Here is a 12,795-nt window from a genome sequence, read left to right as displayed (position 1 = left end):
TAACAGAAAAGGCCTGTTTAATTCTCTTCTCTTTTTTTTGGTTTCTTTTTTCTGTTCCTAAAACAGCACAAATATTATAATTAAACCTTTTGTCTAAAAATAATATAAAAGGAATGTAAAGGCAAAGACAGCCCCTGAAATATAACATTCTTTTAATGTGTGCAAATGTTTCACTCAAGTAAAGTCATGCATCACTTTGACTTCATTTAGATGTTGTTTTGGTTCAAAGCAGCTTATAAATGCATTAGGCACAGTCTCTCTGGAGTAAGAAGTTAGTGGGGGCTTGTTCAAGAGCAAAGAAGGGATCATGCCCTTGATCTCTTCATTCAGAACCACTATCACTACCATCAATTCAGCTGTAAACACAGCAAATAACATTAGACATGCCAGTATTAACAAACATGTTAAAATAGAAAGATACCGGTGTACTTTTTGTGAATTATCACAATCCGCTGCAAGACATGCTTTTTTGCACATGATCAGTCATCCCTAAAAATGAAAGGCCATGTTAAATGTAGAGTAAAATTATTGTATGGTCTTGTTGTCTTTGTCATTTGTAATGTTTTGTTAACTGTTGGTTAATTAAGGTCTCTGAATGGCTGAAACTTTGAACTTGCTGGCAGTGCTGTGATGAAATATATCTCTGTGATCCTGGGTCCGGGTTACAGGCCAGGGGTGTGTGTGGGTGTGAGTTAAATGGAAAATGGCTGTTAAGCTGTATGGTGTCCATCCCTCAGGCTATTTGTTCTCTCCCTGCAGCCAAAGATTAGACAAACAGGTTCACACTTAACAGAATGCATGGAAATGTTTTATTATATTATTAGGCTGATTCTATGTCATGTGATCAGGCTTATTTAGGTGAGGGCCTTTCTGAAGATTATTCTTGTACACAGTGGTTGATATGAATGTCAGCAACAATGGAACAACTTTGTGCGGTTTGTAGCACTTGTATCAGACAGGGACTCTACTGTGTTCATTCCCTGCTGAATGCCAGAGTGTCGAGGTCCCCCTCTAAAAAGAAAATGAAATTAAAACATGCAGCAGACAGCAAATCAGGTGACTGACCGCTCATGTGATTGTGCATCTGTTACTGGAAATCCAAATTAACAGGACTTTCACACATTTTCAACTATTTCTTTATAATTCAATAACTGAAATAAAACAAATTAATTTCTGTAAAAGAGTTGTTATTAAAAGCAGGATTTATGATATTCATTCATTCATTGTCTGTAACTGCTTATCCTCTCCAGGGTCGCGGTGGGTCCAGAGCCTACCTGGATTCACTGGGCAAAAGGCAGGCACCAGTCCTTTATAGTGTGATACACACTCACACAAATAGACACTACTGAGTCGCCAATCCACCTACCAATGTGTGTTTTTGGACTGTGGGAGGAAACCGGAGCACCCGGAGGAGACCCACACAGACTCAGGGAGAACACACAAACTCCTCACTCCTATCAAGTTCAGAGTCTCCATGGGTCCAGAGACTACCTGGAATCATTGGGCGCAAGGCAGGATGTTTATCTAGAACCCAATATTTGGCTTGGTTTTCTGCTCAGAGATAATGAGCGAGAGCTAACAGGAGACGTGTGAGTGTTCATGTGGTGAGCAGAATGTAGAGATACTTGAGTAGTTCCTGTGATGTTTTATTCACTCAAACAACTGATGTAACAGAGGGAAAGTCCTAATCTTGCTCTTTATTAGTTAACAGACTATGTATATACTATCAGTTTGAATGTCAAAGGCTTTGGGTGTGGTGTATAGATGTGCACCCTACCAGTCTTGGATTGTTTTCATAGTTTTCCCTCATTGGCCATTAGAGTGGTCAGTGTCTGTGGTGGTCAGCAGATGTATATCTGTATGTGCTCATCAGGAACTTCCATTAGTCCTGTTCAATACTCTGATCTCTAACTGCCACATCTGTATCATGCCCACAGACAATCCTTTTAGTCCTTACTTAGAAAATAATAATAATAATAATAATAATAATAAATGTCATTTTTAAAGTGCCTTTTCAATAACCCAAAGACGCTGTTTACTATGAGATGAACACGTAAAGACAATCACATCTGACAATCAAACACATAACACAACAAAAACAGAAGAATAAAAACAACATGAGCTAGTTATAGATTTCAAGAAACAGAGAGATTAAATGCAGCAGCAAACAGGTGTGTTTTAAGCTTGGATTTGATTTCTGGATGGAGGGAGTTCCAAAGGCGTGGGGCATGTCTGGATAAGGCTTGGTCTATGCGGGTTGGAAGGGGGAATGGTGAGAAAACCAGCTGAAGAAGATCTGAGAGTCAGATAATGTCAGATAAGTAAGAGGGATCTAGGTTATTGAGAGCTTTATACATGAGAAGGAGGATTTTGAACTGAATACCGTATTTGATTGGAAGCCAATGGAAGTTTTGGAGAACTGGGGTGATATGGTAGGACCGGGTGTGGGTGAGGAGACAAGCAGCAGAGTTCTGGACTATCTGGAGTTTATGGAGTAGTGAGGAGAAGTGAGTGACAATATGGAAACCTGGTGAAAAGAACATATTGGCTTACAACATACTTATAGCTGGGCTGTTGGTCCATCACTTCACTAAACACCTGAAATAAAGCTGTTCTTATATCCCACTTTCAAACACAGTAAAACTAGGAGTAAAGTTAGGAGCCTATGAAAACTTTCACACTATTCTGATGTCGGTATATCACAACTTTACAAAATATTTCCAGAAGGTAGTATTTGCACAAGAAGCTATTTTAAAAGACGTTTACCTCTTAAAGGAGCAATCTGTAATACTGACACTAAACATTTAAAATGGGAACTACAATACAACAGTGAAGAGAGCTATCTGCCTCCTCAACCTCCTCCCCAGATGCGAAGCTCCACCAGGATGCCTGATTGAGGAAAGCTAAACATGCACCAGCAAACAAGGGATGAGAACTTTGGACCATAGTTGCCAAAAAGAAGGAGCCATAGTCAACATACAGTATATTGCCAAACGTATTGACTCACCCATCCAAACCATTGAATCCAGGTGTTCCAATCACTTCCATGGCCACAGGTGTATAAAACCAAGCACGTAGGCATGCATACTGCTCCTACAAACATTTCTCAAGGAATGCGTTGCTCTCAGGAGCTCAGTGAATTCCAGCATTGTACCGTGATAGGATTGTTGAAGTCCAGTTGTGAAATTTTCTCCCTACTAAATGTTCCACAGTCAACTATCTGTGGTATTGTAACAAAATAGAAATGGCTGTAAATGACAGCAACTCAGCCACTAAGTGGCATGCCACATAAAATGGCAGAGTCAGTGGATGCTGGTTCCTTCTTGGCTCCAACATGACTGTGCACCAGTGCACAAAGCAAGGTCCTTAAAGACATGGATGAGCCAGTTTGGTGTGGAAGAACAGAGTCCTGACATCATCCTGAAAAATCTAACACCTTTATTCACTTGATCACCTCATGACTGAGGGATGGTGTCAGCATTTCTGTGTACTGGCAACCAAGTGGGTTTTGACTGTAATGTGAGTGGACAGTGGGCGGGCTTTCAGAGCAAAACAACAATTGAGCTCTGCTCCTGACTGGTCACTTTTCGAAGAGAATATACTGGCTTCAGCACTACTCTCAGAGACACAAGCATTTCAATTTAGACTGTTTCAATGATCTATGATGACACACCCTGGACACTTATGATGGAGTAGAGTAAATATATTATAGATTGCTCCTTTTAAGTAGCTTTGATTTAAGGAATTAATTAAAGTATACTATAAAATATTGCACAAAACACTGAACTAAATTGTGTACTAAAGATTGTGTAAGTGGGTGTGTGCATGATGTCAAGTGATGGACTGTTAAGGGTGTGTTTCTTACACTCAGTGATTCTGAGAAGGCTCTGAATGCAACACAGTCCAGGAAAGAAATGAAGCAGTTACAGAAGGTGAATGAATGGATGAATGAATATTTATTGAAGTAAATTAGCTTGTATATTTTTCTAAGTACACAGATATATGTCAACATTTTGTCCTCACTAATTCACTATAAACTTAAGATATTACAGATCAAAAAGCGCAGTCTCTTTAAAATTTCTCTCTGCCAAGGTGTCAATCTCCAGGAAGAATATGTGATGGCAGAACTGGACTGGAGACCAGAATGGGGTCTGAGGGCAATCAAACAGTCTCATCTTGTCAGCAAAAGATGGATGTCACAGATTTCTGTAATGAGGTCATTGCAGTGTAATGGTTGCTTGTTTGAGTGAGGTGACGTCAGGAGGTTAAGGCCTTTCCAAGGTCATGACTGCATGTGTGATGATTAACACCATCGCATAACTTCCTGACACATCCAAATTTTCTGATCAGGAAGGCCATATATATAGGCATTAGGCAGAGGAGGCATGAGACACAGGAGACTTTAAAGGGATATGAGATTTGGAAGAATATGAGCGTAATTTGTGACTTTATTGGAATAATTTTCTCAGTAGAAATATCGGTCTCCTTTGTCTTTTTATCTGATCTTACATCTGATCCTTTTTTTCTATGTGAGCTAGAGCCGGATAAAGGTTTGAAATGACACAGTATAAACACTGTTCCTGAGAGTATCTGTGCTTGTTCTTCAGAGTCTGTCAGTGACATATTGCACTGTAAGGGAACATTCACACAAAGGATGGAGTGTTCTGGTTTATAAATCTGCCAAACCATGTTGAACAAATCTTTTGAAACTTCAAAAAAAAAAAACTCATTGTATTAGAGACCTCACTCCAAAATTAGTCTTTTTTGCAGTGATTTATAAACACAATTGCCCTGTTCACTCATCAGTTTAAACACCACTGTTTCCATGCATAATACAGTAAGCTGTGTTGAGACTCTTCAGAAAATATGAAGTGTGATGTAGTGATTTTATGGTGAATTGGTGAATATGGTCTTAAATAAACTCCAAATGCAGCCAGAATTACAGAATGTATGAGATGTTCTGACAGCATTTTCCTCAAACTCCCAGCATTTGTTCTGAGGTTCCATAGTAACTCAATGTGTGTGGTCTACCTTCAAGTCTTCTTAAGGATTCCAGTGTGGGGCTTTCACTATAACAGCCAGTTGCACTGTGACTGTGTGTATAGACTGGATTTTGAAAAGGCACCACACAGCAGTTGCATTAAAGCCCTGTAATGACCCCTGTGCCTGCATATATACTGGATTGCAGTCATAAGATTTGTGTGACTCCAGCTGAGGGCATGCTCTGTTTGCTGCTGGCTAATTTGTGAGCATGCTGACCTTATTTAGAGCATCAAAGCACAAAAGTTTAAACACAGTCAAAAAGTACATCCCTCCAGTGTATTTAATTACTGTATAACCAGATTTTATAAAACATGATGATCTGAGTGATTTGTTGCAGCCTTTCTCCCTAGCTCTCAAACACACACTCGCACATTTGATAGGCATCGAGAGTTTAGATAATAATGACTGCTAGGAGTAAATACTACAGTAAAATGTAAAAAGTTTTCATTATACTTATTTACCTAAAGTTGGTCTTAGTAGCTGGAGAAATACCTTAAACATTTAGTGACATTGAGGTCTGGGCTCTGGGGCAGTCAGTGCATTGTCTTTATTCAGTGTGCTTGTGGCAGTTATCTTGCTATAGATACTTTTTGCCCTGAATGAAAGTTTTCCAGAGGATATTATATGATGTTTAATGTTTTAAATCAAACACCAACACCAAATCCTGCATATCATCAAAGTCCAAATAAAATCTAAAAAATAGTAAATTTCTTAACTTTCAGTGGAAATCAAAGTAAAAAGATTTTATTCCAAGTAGTTGTGGAGCATTTCTATTAGTTCATTCATCGTGAAAGTGTGAAGGACAGCTACTGTGTTCAAATGATGTAATAACAAAAGGCAACAAAAACAGACAAAGCTTTTTTTTGGATAATGACTTTTATATGTTTTATATGTTCAAATTTGAAATATGTACATTCAAATCCTTCCTCATTTTAATTAGATTATTCCTCATCAGTGTTTCTGTTGTAGAACATGTCATCTTCTAACATCACAGTAAAGGTCTGAATTAAAGTTTAACAGGGAAACTCAAACAATCCAAATGAAGAAAGCTAATATGTAACAACCTGGTCAAAACCTGACAAAGAGGTTTTTTCATTCAAGCATCTCGATGCACTTCATTTAACAGTCACCAAAGAAGAGTGGGAACATTTACGAGAAAAAGAGAATTGCTGGTAACTTATATAATAGCAAAAAAGAAGAAGAATGGCCTCCTTCTCATTTCTGAAGCTTGGGCACTTCTTCTATCAACTCACCTCTTCACTCCCTCGTCTCACCCCTTCTCTTTCCTTTAAGTGACTCATTATCAGCCAGTTTTTCTGTGTTCTATTACGGACAGCAGGTCTTTCATGGATGCCTGAGGAGAGTGGTTGGTTTGAGCTTAAATGTTGCTTTTGTCTTTGCCAATGGATATGTTGGCACAGTCCCGAAAGGCTCCAAAGTTATATGATGAACAGAAATCATTAGGGCACATGTGTCCTCACACATTATCTAGCTGCTCAGACTGTTAAACAACAACAAGGATGTCCTTGATAACAACACGTTCAGTACAATAGCCTTATTCATAACACTTCTCCAGATAATATTTCCTGCTGTTAATGGCAACAACCTTGACTTTCTGTCCTCAAAGAAAAAATCTGTAAGAAGGATAATAACACAGAACTTTATAATCTCAGGAAAAATGGAAAGGTTATGTTTAATAATTCAATTCATACACATTTGTGTTTGCCACGACACTGCATATTCACATCTAAGCAAGCTATGTTCCTCAGCTTTGGAACTTACACATCAATTTCTATACTGCACTAGGTATAAAACGGCATTCATCATTTTATTGAACTGAAGCATTAAAGGCATTTTCTTCTTACCCCAGATGTAGTCAATCAACAAACACATGTTCAGCACACTTTTTCACTTCTTTCTTTAGTTTAGCACTGTAGCTGAAGCCAATAAACAACTGAATATTTTTCATGAATACATCCTCAAAACACCTGGTTTAGGACGCAGCATGACTTACTGTGAACTATAAAAATGATCAAACTTCACTGTGTTCTCAGTGGTTTTAGATAACAGCTGTAATACCAGCATGTAAAACCTTCTTTAAATATATTGACATTTTAAGACAAACACATCTGTGCAAACCTTATTCAACCTGGATAAGGTTATGCAGTCTAAGAGATTGGACCTGTATTCAGGGAAACGTTTGTCTGTTGTGTATCTGTTGTTTCTAGAACCAATATTAGCTATGTGGATCCAGTGTTAAAATAAAAAAGCCATATGTGTGTAAATATATGGGTGTATACATGTATATGTAAATATCTATGTACATATGTATGCGTATGTTTATCGATAGTTTGTTTTTCTTATCATTATAATCATATAATTTATATGTCAATACCCATTTATTTATGTATGTATGTATATATGTTTCATGTATGAAAAACTGTGGTAACAATTCACTTTTCAAACAAATTGTTTATTTACACTTTTCCACAAATTAAAACTGTGTTTATAAAAAGAAAGAAAGAAAGAAAGAAAGAAAGAAAGAAAGAAAGAAAGAAAGAAAGAAAGAAAGAAAGAAGCCAGATTTGTACACAAAATAGATCAAGGACATCTGAGAGTGAATGGAATATGCTGCAAATTGAGTCAACTGTATTTTTGCTGAATCATTCTTTAAAGTTTTAAAATGTAAAATGGATATAAATACTCTTAAATCTATATTGTACTTTTTTAAATGATATATTTTCTGTGCTACTTGTTTGTGTTGTGTCAGGGTATTTTAAATTTTACAGCCCTCATAAATCATAGAAGCATCCTGCATAAAGCACTGAAAGTGGGTGCTGAGTAAAGAAAGCGGTTCCTGTTACAAAGCACTCTGTGTCTGATTGTAATGGGCCCATTGCAGCCTCTTCCCGCATTAGACACAAATTGAGTTAGGATATTAGAGTGCAGGAGCAAATAACTGCTGTATTTTTTATGCATGTTCTTTGTGGGCTCAAAATAAGACAACAGTTTTTATTATTGAAATGAAAATGAGCCTACTCTACATTTTCTCCCATGCAGAACACATAAGAAAGCCTAAATGTAGCTCGTCCTAGTCTCCTAGCATGGTCCACAATCTGATTTAGTGCTAAATGAGCACAATAGATTGTTTAGTACTGTACTGCTGAGTATTCAGTTTCTCTGACTGTTTCTAAGATGCTATCAAATTCTCCTCGCTAGCTCTCTGATGCCTGCTCTCTTTATGAAGTAGGTCAGTGTGCTGCAGCTTACAATTTACTTAGCCCTGCCAGTTCTTGCCTTCTTTACCTGTTATTGTGTTATAGTGACATAGTCAGAATTAACATTCACAAGGGACAGGTATATGCTCAACATTAAAAAAAAACATCCTGATAATAAGGATGATTTCCTTATTTGCATTTAAAAGACATGTGTGACCACATTTGTGATGTGTATGTGTACAGATCTAACTCGTGATCCTAAGATAATTAAGTATACATTTTGACAGGATCTGCATGTGTGTATAAACAGAATATGGCTGGTTCACATTCATGAACTGACATCCTGTAGCTCCACTTCAATTATTATTGTTTCCACCCTCTGGCTGTTGCAGAGAAGATGGAGAATCATGGCGCACCATGGAACACAATGTTTAATCTGAAATTGTTTCTGGACAAACAGATCAAATAAGAGAATGAATTAAAAGGTTGCACTGGTAAAGCTTCAGGTAACATTCGAATGACTAAGAAGAACAACTGTGTCCTACAAATGTTCTTCTTCAAATTATATGGATGCATACTTCCACTGTGATTCAAGTAATATTGGATGCACATTTTCAGTATTCAGAAGTTTTAACCATCATGTGTGCAGTCAATAGTGTTTCACTAGGCTATTCATATGTGTTATTGTGAGTCGGCCACAGTCGGTTAGCAGAAATACACAGGCCATTACCAGCTTATATGCTTAATCAGAAAGCACATTTAAAATGACGTAAGCTGCATGAAACAGCAAATGACACTCCTAAAAGCATTTTGTTATCAAATTATGGCTTATTTCATTACATTCCATGAGTTCTGCAATATTACATCTGATGCAATATACCAAGTACTGGTAATGCATTGTTGCAGAGTACAGTTTTAATGTCTACCTGCGAGCATACTGTTCTTCTTTCCTTGCAGCCTCTATTATTTCATGCCATTCACGTTAATTATACATTAACCTGTGACAATCCTTATAAATATACATTAGCCCTTGCCATTGTAACTATATATTAAACCCTGCCAGTCATTTTACTATATATTAACCTGTGCCAATCTGTTTTCATCATAAATCCCTCTAATTGCAAAACACAGTTCTTCAGAAAGAAAATAATTTACAAATCTTCATTCAAACCCTTCTTTCCACATGTCTGAGAGAAAAAAACCTGGCACAAGTTCAATGTGTTAAAGACAAAAAAGAAAAGAGAAAAAAGGGAATAATGAACACTTTGTTCATTTCCCATGACAAGTTTTACAGAGGAAAAGGCAATGTAATTGTTATTGTTGGGAATTACTGTATGTCCACATGTAAATTCCTGTCATTTGACTGTTTCATTATATGTAACAAAAACAGGAAACTCTGCTTGATTTCCATAATGATCACTGTGTAAAGTTGTTTTCTACTAAATCAACATTTAGTCAACATTGTATTTAATGAATATAAGGCATGTTGGAGTGCTGAATACCAAAATAAAATGTATATCCATGTTTATCTCCAAACCTTTACAGATGACAAATAATGCACATTAATGCAAAAAAGTTCAAGTGTAAAGATCAGCTCATGTAGAAATAGGAAAACTGAATAAAATGTAGATGCATAGTTGTTTTTGCATAGCAATGATGAAGTGAGAGTAGAGCTTGATTTTCTCCAGACTCTTTATCTGATTGTGATAAGTTTGTTTCTCTTGTATGGTTGTTAAGAGTCCTGTTTTCTATATTTGAAGTTAATTGTCTTTAAATGTCTCACTTCTTCATGCAAGTGTAATATGTTTTTCTATCTTCTCAGAAACAAACTTGTATTTAATTGCACTTTACCTGGATCTTAAAGAAATGAAAAGTTAATCTCTGACTTCTGCACAGTAGTGTATATATTCATATTTGCTGTCACTGTACTCCTGCAGTAAAGTTCATTTTTGATCACCTTATGGTGATGACTGGAAACGATGCACTGTTACTCAGAAATCTCTGTTCAAAGAAAAACATGTAAAATCATGTTTTAAAAAAAACTTTTTGTTGATTTTCATTTTACTAAATCATATGAACACAGATGTCCTTCACACCGTGTGATCATTTCATAATAAATGAACCAATAGATGCTCCAAAAGTAAAAAAAAATCATTTTAAATAAAATCATTTTACACTGATTTCATTTGAAAGTTAAGATGCATTTTCCTTTTCCTGTAAAGTTACTATTTTGGAGATACATGTTTTTCTTTGGATAGTGAGGATATATTTAGAGTCTCCAGGTTTCTTAGTTTTCTCATCATTCATAGTTAAGGCTTTAAATTTAGCTGAACAGTCAGAGTTAGTCCATTAACTACATGTGATCTTGAAGCCATGATTTATTGAATTAAATTTAATCACTGATGTTATTCACTTAGATCTACTTCCCAGTTTATAATTTAAGGGTTTTTTTCATATTTGTCTTGAGAATATAATGTTATTTCTGTTATCTTCCCATTTTAGTAGAAAATAATTTGTCTTAAACTATGTCAAAAACACTACAAGCTTTTCTTTTCTGGGCAGTGTCAATGACCCTGTATGTGCTATAAAAAGCCTTGAGGGAAAGAATGTACTAAAAGCCCTCATTTTGTAGAAGCAAAAAAAAGCATTCTTTTCCTCATCTCTGCTCATTTTTAATGGTGTTTATTGAATTGTATTTCTTTTTGACATGAAACACATGAAAAAATATTTAAAAAGACCTTGAATAAAGTCTACATAAATAATAAAAAAAAAACACACACAGAGGAGCATGCCAAAAAATAGCCTACGCTTGCCTAAGAACAAAGACACACACTAAAGCTTTTGAGCTTCTCTCTGTGGACTCCTGTCACAGTCTGTCCGCAATGGCTTGCTTTGGTGTTTATGAGTGTGTAATTATCCCTGAATTAAAATCTTTCCTAGAAACTCTAGAAGCCTTGTGCTATTTGGGACAAACATTCAACCACACTGGAAGGAATTTCCTATAATATTTATATCTTTATACTCATTCTCTCTTTTTCATTGTGTCTTACAATATTTCAAACTGGACTCTATCCCTTCTGAGCATGGCAAACCAGCCTACACAGATTAGCATCCACTACACAGTGGATCCAGTATCACACCATGACAGAACTGAGAGGGAGTTCTAAATGTTTTTTTGTTTTTTTTTAAAATGTGGACTTTAGGAGACTTAGTTTTACCTTAAATTGCATTTTTGTTTTTACAGAAAGAGTACAGCATAGAAATAAATGTCCTTTTGATTACCAGTACCAAATTCCAGGGTGAATGTATCTTGATTATATGAGCATCATGTATTTTGGTGATTTATTCTGTTAGTAGTTTTGCTGCCACACAGCTCCATGGTTGTGCAATAGCACACACTGAGTACAGATTTTTCAATACTGCACCGTTAACCTGCAACACGTACAACAATTATGAAACCGAATTAAATTTACAGTAAAAAAAAAAGAAGATAATTATGATATGAGGTAAGATAAGATAATTATATTGCACATTTATTTCTTCCAAAGTCATTAGTGGCAATCAGAGCAGGAAAAAACACGGAGGTGTAGGTGGAGCTTTACCAGTTTATAGCACAGTATTTGAAAATCCCTGCCCATTTATTCTAACCAATCACATTCATCCACATGCTTTTGTCTCACAGCAGATTACAGTGCAAATTATTAAATAAACATAAATAGCAAGTGTTAGTGTCCTCTTCTGTTCAGCTGATTTTTTTATGTATATGTCTCTAATCTTCTGGTAGTCTTGAAAAAGCTCTGTTGACATGTAAACATTCAAAACACTGGCATACTGGAGCATAATGTAATCACAACATGGCTAATGTATATATTGTTCTTTTCCTGGACATACATTTTCCAAAAGAAACCAATTTTCTTATGCTTTAATTAGCACTATCTCCATGAAGTAGAACCACATGGTCAGTGGATAGATGTTGATTTCTTGAATGTAAATGTTGGCTTCTGTCTCTTGCAGCATGTAGCAGAAAATGGCATGCAGCTTGTTTTTGAAAAGCTGACATTGAGGTTTATTTACATACTTGGCCCTTTCTGATTTTGACATTGAGATGAATGAGAGCAATCTACCACTCTAGTCTGTGTATATACATATAGGACTCTTTACTGATCACATTATTCCACTCACATATAAAGCAGCAAACCTGGGCCTGGATGCAGATTTCATTTGTATATTTAGAGCTATGTGGAGGTTGGGTGGGGCGGTGCTTTTGAGGAATGCATAAGAATCCTGAGATTGAGATCAGGCCATTCCTAATGCACAATAACACAATAACATCAGACAGACTTGTGAACTGAATACTTCTTCCAGGTTTTGACTCACCTTCTTAAAAAACTATAGACATTTCATACGACTTCTTTGGAAAATAATAACAAAAAGCTGGTTGTTCTATTCCTAATTCCCTCATTGTTATTGTGGATGTGAACTCTTTGTTAGAGTGGAAAAATAAATTTGAATTCATGCAAAAATAAATTGTGAA

General features: G+C 36.2%; 1 protein-coding gene across 4 annotated transcripts in view; it reads left to right on the top strand.

Moving 5' to 3' along the window:
- Positions 1 to 12,795, top strand: part of nhsl3 (NHS like 3) — a 65,884-nt gene that overhangs the window by 33,017 nt on the left and 20,072 nt on the right. The window lies entirely within an intron of this gene.

The sequence above is a fragment of the Hoplias malabaricus genome, chromosome 6 (assembly GCF_029633855.1).
Source record: "Hoplias malabaricus isolate fHopMal1 chromosome 6, fHopMal1.hap1, whole genome shotgun sequence".
Taxonomy (NCBI): domain Eukaryota; kingdom Metazoa; phylum Chordata; class Actinopteri; order Characiformes; family Erythrinidae; genus Hoplias; species Hoplias malabaricus.
The sequence above is the reverse complement of the archived record's forward strand: the minus strand, read 5'-3'. Positions and strand labels throughout refer to the sequence as shown.